Source organism: Cibotium barometz, chromosome 2, assembly GCF_041138505.1.
Source record: "Cibotium barometz isolate CiBa-2024 chromosome 2, ASM4113850v1, whole genome shotgun sequence".
NCBI classification, from domain to species: Eukaryota; Viridiplantae; Streptophyta; class Polypodiopsida; order Cyatheales; family Cibotiaceae; genus Cibotium; species Cibotium barometz.
The window spans coordinates 28,551,597-28,572,932 of record NC_141047.1 but is presented as its reverse complement, the minus strand read 5'-3'; positions in this window follow the sequence as shown (position 1 = coordinate 28,572,932).

The following is a 21,336-nucleotide window of genomic DNA, read 5'->3' as shown; positions in this document are numbered from 1 at the left end:
TGCGGGAATTCTCCACATGCCATCATTCGATCGATGTGAGGAATGCCATGACATGAGCTCTGCTATGGATTTGCACTTGAACATGTGTTTGATGCGAGGAATTATAGGAAAGTGTCGCAAGACTTTACGAGGTACATCAAAACTCTTCATATCTGTTCTATACCTTGCTTCACCACAAGTGGGACAATGTCGAGCCTCCTTATGCATCCCACGAAAGAGAATGCAATCATTGACGCATGCATGTATGCGATCATAATCCAATCCTCCAAGAGATGTCACATAGCGCCTCGCTATGTCTCTTGAGGTGGGTAGTCTATTTCCCTTTGGAAGCATGTTTAATAATAGCCTGCATCCAATATCATCAATTATAATTAGTCTTAAATCCTAAACCTTAAACCACTAATTCAAATTTGTAAGTTAGAATGCTTACTTCAATAATGCGTCGACTTGCATTGCTCCATCCATAAACTGTTTGTATATTGAGTAGTTCAAGTGAAGCACGTAAAATAGAGAATGTGCACCCTTCAAAAATCGGTGTCGATGAAGCCTTGTAAATATGCTCTTGTTCCATATCATCGTCGTCCATACCTTTGGGATCATCCTTAAAAAGATTCCGCACCATATCATCAAGCACTTCCTCTTCCACAACTTTGTGGGGTGCAGGGCTATTGTCATCCCTTTCCCACTCATCTCTGACAATAGATCCCAAAGCTCCAGCATCATCTCGTCGACGCTTTGCGTGCTCTCGTCGCACGTAGGGCACCATGTTAGGGTGTGGTACTGCATCCTGCTTCAATTAGAGTTTATATATTACAACTCTATTAATTTAATTTGGCTACCATGAGTCATTTGAATACCATCAATTTACATCTACTCACCTCTAAACCTATTTGATTCCATTCTCCATACATGGAGATGTGATTCAAGGTAATCTCATACAATGCATCCTTGACATCGATTACCCATACATTTGATCCGTTGTCCCAACCACACATCGCGATTACGATGACGCATTGTCTCATCTTCCCCAGAACTGCTTGAGGAGGTTGATGACATCCTATGTACAAACCAGAAAACACAAAATCATAATATGTTTTTAATGAAAGTATAAAAATCACGTGTATTAACGCGGGTAATTCCTGCAAAACGCGTGTATAAACGCAACTAAATTATCATACACGCGTTTATAAACGTGACGGTCTGTTTAAACTAAAAATAGCCCACCTTCCCCAAATAAAGATTTTGAACTAACAATACTCTTCTTTTTCGTTTTCGCCTCTTCCAACAGAAACAAAACCTAAGTGCAAGGAGGGAGAAGAGAAGGAGCACACATGAGAGGAAGCCGACCAAGAAAGAAGACTCGCTTTTTCAGAGGTGAATCAGTTTGTCCTTTGCCTTGTCTCCTTCCTCAGATTTGTTTATGCTATTTTCTCTTTGCTTTTTGGGTTTGTCTCCGTCCTTTTGCTTCTGTGCACACGATTTTGGGTGAACGATTCTGACAGGAGCGACAATGGGCCTTTTATAAGGACACATTGTCGGAGGTCGGTCCCTTTCAAAAAACATTTTACGCAGGTCGTGTGTAGAAACGCGTGTAAAAGCACGTGTATCCTGTCTGCACAGTCTGTTCACGCGAATATACACGCGTTTTTTGACGGGTGTATACACGCGTTTTTTGACGGGTGTATACACGCGTTTCTGGACGGGTGTATACACGAGACTACGTTTCCTATTTCTATGGTTTGCAAGCTGATAGGTGACTTGAATGATGATATTTGTGTGAGTCAAGAGACAGCCCATGATGTACATGAGGATTATTTTTGTAGATTCTTTATGGATATTCCAGGTTCTTCATCCGATCCATTTGCATACAACAATTGGCTGATGGAGATGCTAAATCATTTTGGGTGCCATCCTGGTCCAATTGAGCTTACAGAGTACATGTATGCCCATCCCCCTCCTTCCATGCCTGGTGTCTATACCCCTACTGCGAGTATCCAGGGCACTCCAGTGCCGTTTATGCCTACGAGTCCGACGAGATGGCATGCAGCTTCTCCTCTTCCACGTCCATCGAGGAGACATACCTCGTCCCAGACACACTCACGCACACCCTCATAGCCACCATCACGTGCTCCCTCAGAGCCACCGTCACGTCAGGGCTCACAGCCACCGTCACGTAGACAATCCCCCAGTCGTGACTCCACCCGTAGCAGTAGGAAGAGTGGGAGTGGAGGATGCGGCTGGTGCTTTGGTGGGGGAGGTGGGGGAGATAGTAGGGCATGCGGTGAGAGAGGAGATAGAGGGAGAAGAGTTAGAGGAGACAGTTTGGAAGAGGAGGAGATGAGAGAGGTGGAGAGAGTGATCTGCTATGATGTGACGGATAGGGGCGGGATAGTGATGGATGCGAGGGGAAGGGAGGTAATGGAGTACATGCGTGGGGTAGTATCAAACTTGTATAGAAATTGTTTTCTTAAATTTAAAGATCAAAATAGCCGATTAGTTGGAGAGGTGATAGAGGCTGTACATAGTTGGTACCCCAATCCCCCACATGCTACATTCTCGGATGTATGGGAAAGGACACGAATAAGGGAGATCTTATGTAATAAAAGATCTCACCTTAAAAAACTCGCGTACGATGACCGGCTAAATGTAGCTGTGGGTGGCTATCCTACCGAGAAACCTGCCACCACTGCGCACAAACACGAGTGGAAGGAGGCAAAGAAACGAGCAGAGGGTGGCGTGAAGAGCAGGCAGCATGTGGAGGCACGACGGATCCAGATGGAGACCATTGGATCTTCGCATTTCGGATCTGGCAGCGTCGAGTCATGGGAGGCAGAGTTCGTAAGTATCTTGCCACTTTATTTGATTGTTTACTTAATTCATTGATTCTATGATTGTTTTAATCTTACAAATTGTGTTGATTATGATATAGAGACGGGTTACGAGGAGGAAGCCCACAACCCACGATACTGCGTATGCTCGTCGGCATAGCAGACGTGACACGTGGACCATCTTCAGAGCCGAGGGACGTATTACGGACGCGCAGTTTGAGATAGCCATGAGACCATACGGTCGACAGGTACTTGAAAATTCTAAACGAATGATTTTGGTTTATTGAATTACATATATATATACTTATATGCTATATATTACTTGAACAGGCACAAGCTGCTGATGATCCACCCGCCGCCACTGCAAAGGGTGGACATGAGCACTACTCATCGGACATTCCGACCGATGTGAGCTCATCTGAGCATGGAGGGAGCACCGAGTCATCATCTAGGTCTAAGTAGTACTCAGACTTATAGTATCACATTCCATATTGAGGATGTGGTTGTATATATTTTTTTGTAAACTGAAGCCATGGGCTACTTCGAGATATGGACTCCCTTGTATATATGTGTGAAATTTTGATAGTAATATTGAATCATGAATCGATAGTATTACATTCATGTCTGTCTTGAATCGTGTATTGACAATGTATGCATTCATGTCGTTCTTATCTTAATCTTCCTCGTGGATATGTTCTTCGTGGATGGTCTAATGCACCAAAAAAAAATCCAGAGAGTGTTATTAGGTACTGGAATGCTGGAACAGCATTCAGGCACCAAATAGCACTCTCTGGATTTTTTTTTTGCTCTCTGTTCGCGTGTATAAACGCGTTAGAACTGCTAAAAGTCGCGTGTATATACGCGGATAATCCATAAGGCATGCATGTATAAACGCGTCAAACCTGAGAAATACGCGTGTATAAGCGCATCTAAATTAACAAAACGCGCGTGTATAGACGCTTGTATCAATGCGTCTAAATGCATCTGAACTGACAGAACGCATGTATACGCCCGTGTATGAGCGCGTCTGCGCAGTCCTATACACGCGCTTTTACACGCATGTCTCTGGCCGCGATGATACACGCGCTGATACACGGGCCCGCTACTTTTTTTCACAAGTCATTTTTAGCGGCTAGGAGCACGGGTATGAGCCCGATCCCTTGTAGTGTTTGTAAATAACTCGTGTTAATGGCTTCTCTTAAGGCTTTAATATAAATATTTATGTTCCCAAAAACAAAAGAAGGGGCAAGTTGCAACTCTCTATTTTTACACTGTAAATAATGGTTCTATGATGTGGGTGTATCTTCAGGAAGGGAGGAGGGGCCAACTCTCTAGGAAAGGCATTAGAGTCTAGGAAACTAGAGTGGTTATATGAGTATTTCAGGAAGAATTTTTACTTGGAAATAATCAGATCTAAATTTATCTTTGCCTTTATTTGAAGGGATTTATTTTTGCATAAAATAGCTATAAACTCAATTAGTAGCACCACTTTTTTACAAAAAAATCAAGTGCCCTCAAGGATTTCCTTTATTTTGCCTTCATTTTAAGAAATGGTTTTTTGGAGCACTAGTGGCACGAGGGATGCTTCACATAGTTCTTGAGTGTGCACCTGTGTTTGTTTTTGTGAGTGTGGGGGTGTTGTGGGTTTTTTTTCAAGGGGTAGGGAGGTTGGTTGCCTATGCAGCAGGTAACTAGGCCCATTAACTCATGGTCCCTCTACTAGGGTGGTTATTACATGATAGGTCCATTCACACATGTATTCCCATAAAGTGGAGTCACAACCTTTACATTTTAAGAAATGGTTTTTTGGAGCACTAGTGGCACGGGGGATGCTTCACATAGTTCTTGAGTGTGCACCTATGTCTGTTTTTGTGAGTGTGGGGGTGTTGTGGGTTTTTTTTTCAAGGGGCAGGAGGGGGGGTTGGTTGCCTATGCAGGAGGTAACTAGGCCCATTAACTCATGGTCCCTCTACTAGGGTGGTTATTACATGATAGGTCCATTCACACATGTATTCCCATAAAGTGGAGTCACAACCTTTACACATGGTCCTTTATTACCCTCCAAAAATTATAAGATTGTTCCTTGGAAGATTAATTTTATTCTTGTAAACATAGTGCCATAGATTTTCAAGTTTAATTTATGTAATTGTATTATCACAATATGTTCTATTTCAATGCAAAGTTTGTCTTCGCACAAGCCCAACCATCTCCCCTTATTAAAGCCTCCACACATTAGGGAAAATTCGGGCTACAAATGGGCCCTCTAAGGGATTTCTCTCTCTTTTTGGAATCTAGGAAAAACGTGAAAATAATATTATTATATTGGGTTTCTCTATCTTCTTTTAGAATATAAATTCACCTTTTTCCATATTTTCTAAATAGATTCAATGCTTTTTTTATTCTAATGTGCTTAAATTCCACATAACTTCAACCACTGTGAGTCAAAATTCATAAATGTGAAAACCTAGTACTCTATAAAGTAAGAAAACAAGTACTAGAATACTTTTGACATTAGTAACTATGTAACTTCAAGAACAACATGGGATTCAAAGATGTCGATTGGAAAAAGTAGCATTTAAAAAAAACTCGAATTTATCTTAAAGTAAACTAAGTATTTTGAAAATGTTTTTTCCAGTGCGTAAAAACATTTAAGTTCTATTTTAGTGCATTCTCATTTATGGTAGTTGTTGTTGACGCGAGTTTTCCTCATTCAATAGGGGCCTGCAATGAGTGAAAAAAAAATGATTTATTAGTTGATGGCTTGAGAGGAAACATAAATGAAGTAAAAACTTTACTTAAGTAAAATAGAAACATTGATGGCTTAAGTAGAAACATTAATGAAGTAAAACGGAAACATTAATTAGTTGATGGCTTGAGCAAAAATTAGTTGATGGCTTGAGTGGGAACATTAATGAAGTAAAACATTAATTAGTTGTTGTCTTGAGTGGAAACATTAATGAAGTAAAATGTTGATTAGTTGATGGCTTGAGAGAAAATTAGTTGACGGCTTAAGCGAAAACATTAATGAAGTAAAATGTTGCCTTATTAGTATTTTGATTAAAATTTTGAATTGAATTGTATATACCTCAAACAATACGAGTGAGAGAGAGATTCTCAGCATGAATGTAGCCTTTCCTCTTTTTTCCCAACCTCCATTCAAATCTTCAATCTCTCAAAGCAAGCCTCTAAGCTTTCACCTGAATCTCCTCTTTCTTCACATACTATTTATGCATGGACAACAATGAAGAGAGATTTGATTTTTTGCTGCCAAGTGGAACCAAAAAGTCATATTTTCCTTCATTGATTTTCTATACCCAATTCCTCTACTACCAGGAAGTGTTGAAGTGTTGTTACATTGCTCAATGGAGGTATGGATATTTTTAGAGGGCATTAATTTTAATGCAAGTGCCTGAAATTAATGATAATGTTTTACTACACTTATATTTTGCAAAGAAATAAAAACATGTTGATATATGGCTTAAAGGATTAATTTACCCACCTAATCCCTCAACCCAACAACCACCTAAATTTTCACGGCAACTAATAGGATCTTCTAATGTAGAAGGCCCATTGGAATGAGAAGGTTTTAGAAAATGTTGTGAGGAGAATCCCAAGCCCAATCATGGTGTGTTGCACAATGGGTTATCAGTTGTTCTTGCAGAGCAGAGCAGAGAGCATGAAGGGTTTGTTTTTGTTGGATAGTGGTAATGTATGTAGTAGGGTTGGTGGAATGAGCCCTTATGAGGTTTTGGTGATATAGAAAGAGCAGGTGATGGGCCATGATGAAGAGGAGGATATGGGTGACTTTTCTCACAAGTGTGAACCACAGTTTAGACAATTAATGCCGTTTGACCTTGGGGGTGGGATGCAACAAAGGTTTTTTATGCCTGGTTTTGGTAGTTGTGTTTATTGTGGCTATGTGGTCCTCGAAAGGTGGAGATACAGGTTGGCAAGTAAGAGAGTTGCATCAGATACAGAATAAAAGCATAAATGTTTTCATATAGGGGGGGTTTGGCTATATGTGAGGAGAAATCTGAGTCCCTCACAAACACAACGTATGTATGTAAGATATGCGTATATGATGGTGAGGAGTGTATCCTAGAAAACAAAAGCAACGTGGTAGCCAAATGCGATTGAGCAGATGCACCAAATAAAAATAGAAACGGCATAGGCGATCGTGAGAGTCGGGCGGTGATATCTTTCAAAAGAATTCAAGGCGATAATAACGGGGGATTGAAGAGGCAAAAGGGTGATTAATTGAAGTGTGGTTGATATAGCAGTGAAGTTGGAGAGACCACTAGTAAAGAACTGCAGTTGTGTGTGCTTCTACAGGTCTCAGTGTAGCAGGCTGGGGTCGTCTGCATGTATTTCTTGGTCTACATACAAAAGTTAGATGCACTGAAACGAAGAAGTGTTTGGGTCAGAGCGGGGAAAGAGATGAAGACCAGAGAATTTTCCTTGAGGTGTGTCTTCGGGTTCTCTGTGTAGCAACGCCACAATTAGAGACTTGATATCTAAAACACATTGAGATCTAAAACAGACAGAGTGTTTGGTATATTGTTTGGTGTTTTGATATTTCAGTTGTGGTAAAGATGTTTGTGTGATTTTATGGGGATTGAGTTCTTGGGTATGTGTGTCTGATGAGTGTGGACCTAATGCGAAGTCAGAATCAAATGAAATAGTGTACATAATTTTTTCTAAGTCAGCAGCCGTCGGATCTATCTGCCAAAGGTGTAGGGATCTTGCTTTGACCTATTTAGGCTTGAGAGAAGTGTTTGCGAGCCTGAGCTAACAGTTAGAGTAGTCAGTTTGTGAAAGTAGTCAGATGTTGTTGGGACACAATTGTTTAGTATATCTGAAACAGATGGAGTGTTTGGTATATTGTTTGTTGTTTTGATATTTCAGTTATGGTGGTGAAGATGTTTGTGTGAGTTTATGGGGATGTAGTTCTTGGGTATGTGAGTTTGATGATTGTGGACCTGCTTTGGAGTTCGAATCAAATGAAATAGTGTACATATTTTGTTCTGAGTCAGGTAGCCATTGGATCTGTCAGCCAAAGGTGTAAGGATCTTGCTTTGACCTATTTAGGCTTGAGAGAAGTGTTTGTGAGTTTATGGGGATGTAGTTCTTGGGTATGTGAGTTTGATGATTGTGGACCTGCTTTGGAGTTAGAATCAAATGAAATAGTGTACATATTTTGTTCTGAGTCAACTAGCCATTGGATCTGTCAGCCAAAGGTGTAAGGATCTTGCTTTGACCTGTTTAGGCTTGAGTTGCGAGCCTTGGCTGATAGTTAGAGTACCGAGCTAATAGAGTCAGGTGAGATAGGGATTAAAGTATTCATCAACTAAGTGTAGTTGGTGTCAGAAGAGAGTCCCTTGTTATGGGTCTACGTTTGATTAGAGTGTTCAAAGCATATAGAGATGTCAGTAGAGCTGACCCATACGAATGAGAGAGAATATGCCTCAGATGGATCAGATTGGTCATCGTGTGAGAGGACAGTCATTGGCAGAGCTGGTAGTCAGATGTAGTCAATAGGGAGCTTGGACTGTGATATCCAAATCAATTTAGAGGTGCCTAAGGGCATGAGGATAATAGAGGACACCTAAGGAAGGTTTTTGACTCTATAAAGGTTTCGGAAGAAAACGGGTCTGAGGCAGAAACCAGTCTAATGCAGGCAGTAGTAGAGGGGTCACAAGAGAGTCAACAGGGGATTAAGGAAGGTCCTTGGGGATTGGTATATATGGCAAGCTGATAGCTAGAGGACACTCTGTGAGGCCTAGAGGACACATTTCTTCCCAAGGACAAGAGGTTAGATTTTGGAGGCAGAATCCAGTCATTCTATGTCAGAGCTGAGGGTGAGTTTGGTCATCTAAGTGTCAGAGCTGTGTTCAGGAGAGGCCTTTTGGTGTATGTTCAGAGATTCTAGAAGTGAGAGCTAACTTGAGAGGATATCTAAAGCAAGTAGTTGAGTCTGACATGGAGGTTGGGAGGATATAGAAGTGTCCTATCTATTTGCTTCCTTGTGTGCATGTTGGTGGTGTAGTAGAGGCCATCACCCAGAGACCAAACAACGCAAAAAAGGCTCAAATCAAAAATAAGAAAAAAAAATTGGATTGAATTCACTACAACGCGATGAGAAGACTTTCAACACATTGAACCCTCTATATCGCGTTGTATTGGATTCACAATGAAGGAAAGTCCAACACATAAAATTGGCCCAAAGGACTAATAAGGATAAATTTTGAAAAAATCTCACTGCAATGTGATAAGAGGACTTCCAACACATTGAATCCCCTATATTGTGTTGTCATTAGGCAAAATATGGACTCTCATTTTTGCCCCTTAAGGATTTCCACACCTCCTCTCTCTAGAAAAATGGGCTCATGGGTGGAATTTTTGTAAGTCAACTCAGAAGTGAGCAGAGTTTGGAAATTTGGAATCTACTCTTCGATAGCTTTCCAATGATATATAGCATGATGGAAAATTTTGCGAACCCGCAAAATTGCCCATCATGCTATATATCATTAGTGAAGAGTAGATTCCAAAGTTCCAAACTCCGCTCACTTCTGAATTGATTTGCAAAAATTGTAACATGTCACATCATCACCAATTTGGAGACTTCCTTAATATGCAAAATTTCCCATCATGCTATATATCATTGGAAAGCTATCTAAGAGTAGATTCCAAATTTCCAAACTCTACTCACTTCTAAGTTGATTTGCAAAATTTCACCATAAGCCCATTTTTCTAAAGAGAGGAGGTGTGGAAATCCTTAAGGGGAAAAAATGAGAGTCTAGATTTTGCCTAATGACTGCGTTCACAAACAAAGGAACTCCAACACGCAAAATAGGCTCAAGTGACAAACAAAGAAAACATTTTGGATAAAATTCACTACAACGTGATAAGAGGAAATCCAACACATTGAATCCCCTATATTGCATTCTATTGAATCCACAATGAAGGAATCTCCAACATGAAAAATCGGCTCAAATACAATGCGATACGCAAACAAACGACATATTCACCAGTAAATCACGTTGTACTGCATTCACAACAATCAAAGAAATGCAAAATAGTCTTAAACGATCAATAAGGAAATAATTTTGGATTGAATGCACTACAACGCGATGGGAAGATTTCCAACACATTGAAACCCCCATATCGTGTTGTATTAACTTCATAATGAAAGAAACTTTACACATGTGAAACACCTATTTTACAAGTATTGGTACCAATAAATACAACGCGAGTTCAGAGCCCGTAAGTGTGATGTCCTCATGTTGTAGTGATCATACTATCAGGAGAGCAGTGTTGGAGTGTTGTGTTTTTTGTTAGGAATCTCTCTGGAGTCCACATAGAAAAGGAAGAAGAAGACATGGTGTAAGTTAATAAACATTGGATTGAGAGAAACGGACACTTACTCGTCAGTCACACAATAGGATGTCATCCATGAAGGGATGAGATGGCATAGACAATGGAGAGTAGATCACACCGATGAAAATCAATTGAAAAGAAGTTACTATTTTATGAAGAGCTTGCTACTTAATTTGACAATTAAGGGTTGAACAGAAGGGGTCCCACCTTAAGTAGATGTGACACCACAAGTAATGACATTAAGTGCACGTGGCATGCAATGATGATGATCAAATGCATGTGTGTCTATCACTCATGTGAAAGAACATGGGTGATTGCCAATGTAATCATACCACATGTAAAGATCGTGGCATAATGCACGCACTCCCACATGCATTATTTATAATGTGAGTTTCAAACACTCTTGGCTTTTTTTTCCATGCAACTATTTTCTCGCTCTTGCTTGCTCCTCTCTGACGATTCTCCTAAAAGTCACTACCTACAAAGGGATTTGGGACATCCACAACAAGATTGTGACCGTCTAATAACTTTGTGGTGATTCTGCTTTATTTTCACACGTTAATTCTCCATACTGTAATATGATAACATTTCTTTTACACCCTTGATAAAGTCGTGCTACAAAGCGATTTTAGACATCCAACAAGATTGTGACCATCTAATCACCTTGTAGTGATTCTACTTTATTTTCACACACAAGTTCTCCATAATGTAATATAACACCCTTTCTTTTACACCCTTGAGAAAGTCACTACCTACAAAGCGATTTGGGACATCCAACAAGATTGTGACCGTCTAGCCACCTTGTAGAGTGATTTTAATTTATTTTCACATATAGATTCTCTATGGTGTAATATAATACCATTTCTTTACACCCTTGAAAAGTCACTACAAAGCGATTTGGAAAATCCAACAAGATTATTGCCATCTAATCGCCTTATAGTGATTTTGCTTTATTTTCACACATAAGTTCTCTATAATGTAATATGACACCATTTCTTTGATACCCTTGAGAAATTTACTACAAAGCGATTTGAGACATCCAACAAGATTGTAACCATCTAATCACCTTCTTGCAGTGATTCTGCTTTATTTTCACACATAAGTTCTCCCTAATGTAATATGACACCATTTCTTTGATACCCATGAGAAAGTCACTACAAAGAAATTTGGGACATGCAACAAGATTCATGTGATGATCTCATTGCCCTGTATTGATTCTACTTGATTTTCGAACATAAGTTCTCCATAATGTAATATGGCACCATTTCTTTGATTCCCTTGAGAAAGTCACTACAAAACAATTTCAGACATGCAACAAAATTGTGACCATCTAATCACCTTGCAGTGATTCTGATTTATTTTCACACAAAAGTTCTCCATAATGTAATATGACACCATTTCTTTGATACCCTAAGAAATTCACTGCAAAGTGATTTGGGACATGCAACAAGATTGTAATCATCTAATCACCTTGTAGTGATTCTGCCTTATTTTCACACATAAGTTCTCCATAATGTAAGATGACACCATTTCCTTGATACCCTTCACAAAAAGTCACTACAAAGCAATTTTGGACATGGAACAAGATTGTGACCATCTAATCTCCTTGCGGTGATTCTACTCTATTTTCACACATAAGTTCTCTAGAATGTAATATGACATACAATTTTATGCAACGTAATGATGGTATTGTGATGTTGTAGTTAAAGTACATACATATATTGCTTAAGTTATAGGGTTTGGTCTTCAAACGAATATAAGCCTATTGCTAAACTAGTAGAAATAGGTGCTAAGCTTAGTCTCCAAGATGTAGGTGAACCATTTGATATATCACTTTATTAGCATACAACCAATGCCTCACCATGCATTTAGTTTGGGGTGTCCTAGTTGAGCTGGTTTATGCACAGTCTCGAAAGTAAGCATTGGTAGGTTCCCAAGCGAGTATTTTGATATTTATTATACGGCACTCAGTCCCTTGGGCTATTATATACCAAGGAAGTGATATTTAGTTGCATGCTTTCACAAGGACTCCGATTTGCCTAGATGGCACTAGTCAATGGATCTTGGTGTTGACAACAGACACCTACCTCCATCTTTAGTGAGAGCTAGATTACACTGGTAGTTGTTTGCGAGGATCCCAATGTTTTATGCTCACAAAAATAGAACATTGAGGTGCATTATCATTATGTCAAGGAGAGGCTCATTGTTGTAAGAGAGATTAGCATAGATTGTATCTTTACACAAGGCAATGTGGTAGATATAATATGTTCACAAAGGCTCTCTCACAACAGAAGTTAGAAGATTTTCAAAAATCTTTGGGCTTATTTCCACATGGGGATTAATTAACCACATGATTCACGTACATGTTCATATCATCACTATAGGGGGGATTTGTAGTCATTTATATGGTAGTGATATTTGGATGTAGGCTAATAATGGGCCGGGGGACTTTTTCCCTCCTCAAGATGTTTTTCCCCCCGTGAGCATGTGTAGACACTCATGAGTATGTAAGTGACCTTATCATGTCACTTCAATTGTACATCACTCATTCTCATTAATCTACTTTGAGTGTTGTGATTTTTGGTATCTCTATTTACTTGTTGCATCTGTGTGTGTCCGTAGTTTTATTTCCACTCTAACAATAGGCATGCCTTTTATATTTATTGCCCAATCATGTGTGTGTTGGTACCTTTTTCTCCATATTCCAATAATAGGCATGCCTTTTATATTTAATGCCCAATCATGATGTCTAAAAGAAAAGACTAAATGTTTAAAAAGGAAATCGTTACCAATTAGCAAGTCAGTGTTTTCCCTTTATGTTGAAGAAATAACATTTTTGTTTAAATTGATCTTACAAGGATATTCATATCTTTTGTAGTTATTTTGAGTATTCTTGAATCTTCACTTACATTTTTTTTAAAGTTTGGTTTCTTGTAAGACACCATCAAGGGAATATATCTTTGTACCTAACTAGTAATATTGATGTGCTAGTGTCAATGTAACCTGATATAATATTACGTAATTCTTGAGAATGTGAAGCCAAAAGAAGAAATGCAAGGTTTTCCCATTGATACCCATACCACATGATCCGTATCTAAAACTAAATCTCACAGCTTGGTATCGAACCCATAATCTAAATAAAAGTCATATATTGGTTTTCTTTGTGTAGGTGTGGCTACTTCGTGTAAGGCAACATAAAGAAAAGATAATTAGAGTTATCTGTCAATACAATTAAATTGAACATGCTAATGGCAAAAATAATTAGAATTATCTATAATCTATAAATCTTAATTAAATTGAACATGCCGATGATGTGGGTGAATTATAATGGGTTTAGTTTTCTTCGGACCAATATTTCGAGGGATCAGTGCGCCCACGAAAAACTATTTTCTAAAGCAATGGATAAACCCCCAACTAAAAAATTACAACTAAGATATTTCAAATTCATCCTTTGAAAAAGAACATCACAAAATTCTGTTAAGTTCTCTTAAAGACAATGCATTTTTTTCTTCACTTTCTTTTGGCTACAAATCCAAATATTCAATAAACTATATGAGTGAAAAAATTATAGTGATGAGTATGTAATTGACCTTATCATGTCACTCCACTTGTACACCACTCATTCTCTTGAGTGTTGTGGTCCTCAAGCGGTTTTTCCTGCAAGCGTGTGTAGACACTCTTAAAGTGACCTTATCATGTCACTTCACTTGTACGTCACTCATTCTCATTAATCTAATTTGAGTGTTGTGCTTCTTGGCATCTTTTTTTGCTTGTTGCATCTCTATGTTGGTACTTTTGTCTCCACTCTAATAATAGCAATGCCTTTTATATTTATTTTCCAATCATGTGTGTGTTGGTACCTTTGTCTCCACTCCCAAAATAGGCATGCCTTCTATATTGATTGCCCAATCATGATGTCTAAAAGAAAAGACTAAATGTGTTAAAAGGATATTGTTAGCAAGTCTATGTCTGCCCTTTATGCTGAAGAAATATATTTTTTTAGATTGATCTGATAAGTATATTCATATCTTTTGTCATTCTTTTGAATATTCTTGCATCTTCATTTGCATTTTTTTTAAAGTTTAGTCTCTTGTAAGACACCATCAAGGGAACATATCTTCTTACTTAGCTAATAATATTGATGCGCTAGTGTCAATGTATGCCTCAACCTGATATAGTATTACATAATTGTTGAGAATGTGAAGCCAAAAGAAGGAATGGGAAATTTGCACTTGATACCCACACCATATGACCCGTATCTAAAATTGAATGTAAGTCACAGCTTGGTATCGAACCCAGAATCTCAAGCCAAAAATAATTCATATATTGGTTTTCTTTATATAGGTGTGGCTACTCCGTGTAAGGCAACATAAAGAAAAAACAATTAGAATTATCTGTAAATAAGATTAAATTGAACATGCTAATGGCAAAAATAATTAAAATTATCTATAATCTATAAATCTTAATTAAATTGAATATGCTAATGAGGTGAATTATAATGGGTGTAGTTTGCTTCAAACCAATATTTGGAGAGATCAATGCTCATGAAAAACTAATTTCTAAAGCAATGGGAAAACCCTCTACTGAAAAATACACCCAGGATATTTCAAATTCATTCCTCAAAAAAGGATAGCACAGAATTCTATCCAGATTTCGTAAAGACAAAACACTTTTTTTCTTCTTCTTTTTTGCTAGAAATCCAAATTTGCAATAAACTATATGAGTGAAAATACTGCATTGATATAAAAGTGCATACATTTACTCTTAAAATTATCTTCCTCTTTTGATTTATAATGTATAAAAAACTATGTATATACTTCTCTACATGAGAAAAACCTATAAATAATAAAAAGATCCATCCATTTTTCTACAAATTAAAGGACAAAATTTTTGCATATCATTCTAGGCCCATTCTAGGTACCATGCTCTGCGAGGAACCTAATGTTTCATGCTTACACAAAAAGCACATTGAGGTGCATTATCATTATGTCAAGGAGAGGCTCATTGCGGGAGAGATTAGCATGGCTTGTGTCTTTACACAAAAGATAAATTTAGGAATTTTGGGAATTATTCGAGTCCCATTTCTTATAGGATTGGTTGAAAACTCGGTATTTTTGTGTAGTTTGAGCTAACATCTATTTGTTGGTGCACTCTTTGTGCCATTAGATTAGTTGTTTGTAGTTGTATTTGTTTGTAGTTGTATAGATACATACGTCAATGCAACAATATTGGAAGGACAAGGGAAACATGACACTAAACTTAATTAAGATTATACAACACCTTTTATATGAAGAAGATAATGTTAAATACTATCTCCACTTTGAGACATTGAAGTAAAAACATGGGCTTTATTTAATTTACCAAAAGAATTCTAAATATCACTTAAAAAGGAACCTTAGAAATGAGAGATCTCTACAGGGTGTGGTGTTAGAAACAACAAAACAAAAAGTAAATCTCAATGACAGTAACAATGTGCTAAGTTTACGATTGATCCACAGATAAAAACCCATCTTAGACACTATATCAAGAATATAAATCTTGATATATATGCTCAAATTTGAGGGACATTGAAGTAAAAACATGGGATAATAATGCCAAAGAACACTAGGAACCTTAGAATTGAGGGATCTCCAAAGAGTGTGGTGTTTAGAAACACCAGAAGCAATCAAATTTCAATGAAATTATTGTTACATTCAAGTTTACAATTCATCCGAAGACAAAAACCCTTCGTAGACACTTTGTCAAGATAATAATTGAGTGCAAATTGTATCTCAAACATAGCGTTTTCTCATGTATTTCTCCAATACATACAAAGTTTCTCAATCATAAGCTGCTTCATTTACTAAAGTGTCGCAAGTATACTCCCATTTGTTCTTTGCATAAATCCAACCAAGTAACCATGCGCTGATTGTTGTCTCCAAAAAACTTTGAAGCTCCTCTATATTTTGATTCCACATCTTTGGAAAAATCAAGTAGGTTCCGGGCATATTCCACATTACATTGTAGAGGGTATCATAAAAAATTAGCGTTTTATTTCCATCTAGGTCATGAAAAATTCTCCATGCTACATCCAAGTTTTTGTGGTATACAAATCGATATCCAATTAGAAGATCTGTCTTTTGACATGCTGCCTGCCCTACTATGACCTTAAACTTTTGATGGTGCCGAGGAAAGCACAACTCAAGAATGCGTCAAGTCCTTTGTAGTCTATTAGTACTCCAGATCCATACCTCAAACCATTGCATACAAAAATCAAGGAAAGTGAATGCATCTTTGCGAATCAAATGCTAAACACTTGTATTCTCTTCCACAAGATGCATATGTTTGGCACAGTCTGGACATACTTCACCATGTTGCATCTCAATGATCTCAATTGTCTTGAGTAAAACACCATTGAGTTCAAGTATCAATACTCTTCTTTGTTTCCTTATTGTATTTGGGGGTGGTGGAACTCTTTTGCTTCTAGGTACATGAGCCACCATTGATTGGTGCCACCTCAATAGTAAGTTTTCTGTACACTCTAAATCAAAGCTATATGCTTCAACATATCCTGTTGAAAACAAAATGTATGGTTAATGGACATTCAAAATTTTAAATAAATATATTATGTGCCAACAACAAGATAAATTCATCCATGATATGGATGGTCTTAAACCTTCATAGACAAACACTCCAATACCTCAGAAGTTCAACCAAAAAAATAAAAGAGCGAGTATATTGTCAATGCTAAATTTCATCAAATTTATTGAATATGATGTATAAAGTATTTTCACTGTTGAGATAATTGAGTCTATCCAAATTAAATTATAATATTCATAGCCTTACACCTTGACAAGGCAATATCTTCAATAAAAAACAAACACATCTTCATTGCAATCGAATTGCAAATATTGACAAAAGAGATGATCAAATGACAGTAAGTTTGGAGGCATTTGATTGCTTGATACAATAGTGTAAAGATTTGGCTCGTACAATCCAAAAATTAAACCCATATAAGCACATTGTTTTGGCCAAAGCCTAAGTCTATCTTATGGGCTTTTAGTACAAAATGACTCTAAACATTCTGCACCCAACAACAAGTCTTGATATTTGTGCAGATCCCATACTTCAAACTGCACGTTTAGACCTCAGAAATGGTTTCCTTCAACCTGCAGCAATAACTAGTATGGGTTAGGTTGGAATCTGATTATACTCTCACTCAATGTTTAATGAATCCAGACATTATCCTACCCATAAGCTCAAGTAAGCCTTTTGTAGCCTTGATATGTATGCTTTTGCTGCAACTCTACTTATGAGATGACCACGTGGTAGAGGAAGTTATGCCTACAAGGGTGACAAGAGGAAAAGGGAAAAAATGACATTTATGAATGAGCTGAATGTTGCCTTGACAACAGTCAATGCTAACCTCAAGAAAAGAACAGACCAAATGGATGCCATGAGAAAGGCACACGCAGAGGAAGTGCGAACAAAGGAAAAAATGTTAGAAGACTTCCAAGGCTAGGAAAAAAGGGTAAAAGAGGACCTGCAAAAAAGAATCCAAGAAGAAATGAGCCAAAAGAGTATGGGTGTCTGGAAGGAGACTACTCTCAAATGTATGCAAAATTTAATCCAGATAGCTCAGCAGAGCAGCAGGCAGGTGCCTAGAGACCTTCCAACTACGCGGACCCGAGTGAGGAGGCAACAACTCATTCGAAGAGCAACTTTGCTAATGCCCCTCACCAAGAGACTCACCTAGCAGAAAGGAAAAGGGGAGTGCTACACAGATAGAACCTATAGGCATGCCACCCTATGGGTGGAAATGGAGTAACGATGGGAAAAGAAGGCCAAAGGAATTTGAGCAGACTATCTTTGAAGACGATATGATTACCCCCCAGAGAGCAAACAAAGCCCCATGCCTTCATAGCAGGCATGGATGTCGATACACTGAAAAGGGAAAGGGAAAGGTATCCAGAGGCATGGCCCATTAATGTGCAATTTCAACGGGCCGAAAAGTAGGGCATGCCTGGGTGAGCAACAAGAAGAGGGCGTACGAGGAATATATGCCCAGGATCACCCCATCAAATTCATCTCAAGGGGCATTGCAAACAAAAGAAGAACCAGATGAAGGAACATACCATAAGGTGTGTGGACTAGAGAATCTGGACTCAGAGGTAATCTAGATACACCATTTTTTCAAAATAGTAACTGTGGGCTTTGCTGGCGCAGCGTCCACCACCTTGATCGCCAGGTGTTGGTGCTAATCAACCCATTTGGCCGCCACACGCTGACCGTAGTGCAACAAACCGAGCCTTTTTGTTTTGTATAACAGCTTCTTGAAGAACAGGTAGTACCCATGTAGTTGTAAAGGAAAAGGGAAAATTAGTCGGATTAGAGAATATAGGGGATAGAGAAGACTCAGTCTACCCAGCTAAGATTGTAGGGAAGGAGTGCATTTTTGCCTGGATAGTTTGAGAATCATGTTGGGTCTACTTGGGCCCAAAGGAGAGGAACATTACTGTGAATAGGAAGATAAGAGAGTTGAGTGAGCAATTCATGTGTAGAGCTCGCTAAGGCATTGTATTGTATTGTTATTACACAAGAATGGCAAATGGGTTGGTCTTTGTTTTGCTTCAGTTTCATTCCACATATCTTTGTCTATTCAGTATTCATTCAATCTTGTGTTAAGTGTAGTCCTGTCTGGATATGGATTCCTATTCAGATTCAGGAGAGACCTAGGAACTAACCTACTTGTAGTCATGATCAATTTTCTTGCATTTAGATAGATAGGTAGCTCAACTTCTTAACGTTGGCTTATTGCATTGGGCACAGTTACATTAGTCATCGTTCTTTTTTGTCCAAAATATAGGGATGGCAAGATTGTTAAGTGAAGAGCCCAATTGACTAAGGAGGTTCATGAGAGTGTAGAGAAGGGAAGGACCTTGGTTTCATCGGTTTTCGCAAGGCCATTACCAAAACCATACATGTTGGGTATTAAATAGACTCCAACAACATTCTAATTGCCGGGTCTTAATTGGACTCCGACAATGTTCCAATTGTTTTTTGTCCAAAAAATACAAGGATGGCAAGATTGTTAAGTGGAGAGCCCAATTGACTAAGGAGGTTTTTGAGAGTGTAGAGAAGGGAAGGACCTTGGTTGTATAGGTTATTCGCAAGGCCATTATATTATGCAATGAATCTCACATCTTCTATGTTAGTATTGAGGGGTCCAAAGCAATGGGTGTGAGCTACTTGGTGTCAATAGCAAACTTTTTCGCATTGCACATGTGAATGTTTTCAAAAATGAGAGGGAAAGCACCTGGCACATATATTATGCAGCAAGTACTTGTACTTCATTTACTTATAGGTTCTAGGATTGGATTCGATAGCTCACGATTTCACGCACTAGGTAGCACTAACTAAGGTGGAGTTGTTTCAAGCACTTAGTGGCAACAGAAATCGATGCCACATGCCATCATAATCCACAAATGTTGATGTGGCTTTTTTGATGTCTTATGCAATGGTCCTTTTTGTAATTAGCCTTGACTTGGGCGCACTTCGATATAGCATCTTTTAAGTTCCATTGTTTTGTGTGGTGGAGGGGTCATTGGTTCACCTAGGTCGAGTAGAACCACCCATCGGAGTACCCCCCATAGGTGTAGAGTTAATTGTGAAAGGAATCGAGGGTTGAGAAAATATGTTCCACACACTCTCTTTACCATACTGATGTGATAAACTTGCGGCCGATTATGAGAGTCGCTCCATATCTGGATCATCAATGATGGACACCAAATGATGGGCCACAGGACTTCTTGATTCTGGATCTTCCCCCCACATATCTACATCATAAAAATATTATGTGTATAGAATAAGGATGATTTAAAAAACATATCTATTATGTGTATACTCTATGCATGCATAGAGTATACACATAAGCTTAAAGCATGCATTATCTTAAAGCTTTATGCATAAGCTTAGGCATGCTTAAAGCTTTATGCATAAGCTTAGGCATGTATAAAGCTTTATGCACAAGCTTAAAGTATGCATAAAGCTTTAAGCTTAAAACTTTATGCATGCATTAGCTCTATGCTTTATGCAGAAGCTTAGGCATGCATAAAGCTTTTGCATGAAGCTTAGACTATGCACCAAGCTTAAGCATAAAATTAATGCACATAAAACTTAAAACACCAGCACCCAAGGGAGTAATAAATATAAATGAAAATAACAAGAGCATTGGAGTTTACCTTAAGAGATGGAATGATGCTCGGGGTATTCAAGTCATCCTATGTAGATAGAACGTAGACCTTTTTCAAGCCTTTTTCACCTAAATAGCGTAAGAGCACTAAACGTAAAAAAACATAAAGCTTAAATAACATAAGGCATGCTTAAAGCTTTATGCATAAGGCTGTATGCATAAGCTCTATGTATGCTCTATGTATGCTTTAAGCTTAATGCATTAAGCATGCATGAATCTTTATGCATAAGCTTAGGCATGCATAAAGCTTTATGTATTAGCTTAAAGCATACATTAAGCTCTATGCATAAGGCTTAGGCATGCATAAAGCTCTATGCATAAGGCTTTATGCATGGTTTAAGGTTAATGCATTAAGCATGCATAAAGCTCTATGCATAAGGCTTTATGCATGCATTAATCACTACACATAAAGCTTTATTCATAAGCTCTATGCATGCTTTTAGCTTAATGCATAAAGCTTTAAGCTCTATGCATAAGGCATACATTAAGCTCTATGTATAAAGCTTTATGTATAAGATCTATGCATAAAGAAGCTTTATGTATAAGCTCTATGCATGCTTTAAACTTAATGCATTAAGCATGCATTAATCTCTGTGCATAAAGCTTTATACATAGAGCTTAAAGCATGCATAGATCTCTATGCATAAGACTTTATGCAAAGCTTAAAGCATGTGTAAGCTCTATACATAAGCCTTAAGCATACATTAAGCTCTATACATAAGATTTAAAGCATGTGTAAGCTTTATGGCATCATCTTTATGCATGAAGCTTTGGCATAAGCTTTATGCACTAAGATAAACCTAAACCTAGCACCCAAGGGTGCAAAATAAACATAGAGCTTGCATTCAATTACAAGAAAAAGAGGGCTTACCTCTTTATTATCTAGTCGAAGGAGAGGAT